The following is a 1,658-nucleotide window of genomic DNA, read 5'->3' on the forward strand; positions in this document are numbered from 1 at the left end:
TGTAACGGAAGTGTCATAAAAAGCGACACTGTGTTTTTTTCCCTTTAATTTACGAACGACAACTTACCTTAAAGAGTGCAGTGCAATCTCAAGCGAAAAAATATAACCCAAGTTAGTTCGGGAACATACTGTTCCTAGGTTAGTTGTACCAGAGACATATAATATTGTGTATTATATGTCTCTGGTTGTACCACGGGGGGGGGGGGGGGGGGTAACTTCGATATTTTGTTGGTAGGGGTGTGCCATTTTTGGCTTTAAAAACGTACCAATTTTAATATAACATTCACTGAAATTCAGTACATAGAGAATAATACATGGCAAAATCCGTATCATATGTCGTATTATCCCGAGACATCAATATCAGCCCAAGGGCCTTTAGGCCCGAGGGATGATATTGGTCGAGGGTGATACGGCATGTGATACGGATTTTGCCATGTATTATACGCTTTATCATATGTTTTCAACAGAAGAGTTTTATATGAACTGTTTTCTGATCCATAGCACTGGGTTACCTTCAATTCTACTTTTGTCTTGTTTCAAAGGCCTTAAAAGAACTGTTCAATTACTAATACGAAGCACCTTGGTTACCTTACAATTTTCGTGCTGTTGTTTTAAAAATATTTTGTTTATTTTTGTATTTTTTATAGTTGCATTTAGCATGTTTACTGTGCCAAAAAATATGAAAACTTGACGTTTGTGACGTCACAAACAAAATGAAAACGACGTTCGTGACGTCACATACCAAACAATCACGTCATTAAAAAAAAAATTGAGGAAATTTGTTCACTAGCAAAAATACCAACTTTATGTAAAAAAAAAAAAAAAAAAAGTAGGGGTGCGATAAAGGGTATGCGATAAAGGGTAGGGGTGTGATAAAGGGTATGCGATAAAGGGTGCGCATCAAAGTTGCGCGATATGGATTAAACAGCAGGCTATTTATCACATATGCAAAACTACTGTATTTACTACTAAACATATGATAAATAATAGTTATATAAATATTTAAGAAAGAATGACATATACTTATATCGATATTTAAAATATGACCCATGCTTATATAGGCAATAACTCATCATCACTCATAATTCATAAATATACCAGCAGAGACATATATACATGTGTATATATGTCTCTGATACCAGCTATCCTTAATTTTTTATATATGAATTGACATTCTCAATAGCATATTTATATATGATATGTAGATCATTCCCCAAATCAATATACACTTATCAAATGTAAATGCATTTTAATATAGGATGACGTTAAAATGGAGGGTCTCGCAAAATTATGACCCTTATTTTTGGCACATCCCCGTATACCCAATAATAGGAAGTTGACCCCCCGTGAGTTGTACACTGTTTGTATATAAAGCAATCATGAAACAGTGAGTCAACACTTAATATGATTAATCTAATTCTTTAAAGTCTCAATTTAAAGTATTTCAATTAATTATCTTTCTTAACTTTTTAGTTGTTATTTCAAGCGGGTTGTACCCTGAGATTACTATAACACAGTAGTCTCAGATACGTCAATATATATGCTAACATGACTTTTTTGTATGAAATAAAAATAAATAAATATAGAGAATTTAAAATTGATACATTATGTCAAAAGAGCATTAGTTAAGGTCATGCCATGGAACAGTAAATGGACTA

This window comes from Mytilus galloprovincialis, chromosome 7 (assembly GCF_965363235.1).
Source record: "Mytilus galloprovincialis chromosome 7, xbMytGall1.hap1.1, whole genome shotgun sequence".
Lineage (NCBI taxonomy): Eukaryota > Metazoa > Mollusca > Bivalvia > Mytilida > Mytilidae > Mytilus > Mytilus galloprovincialis.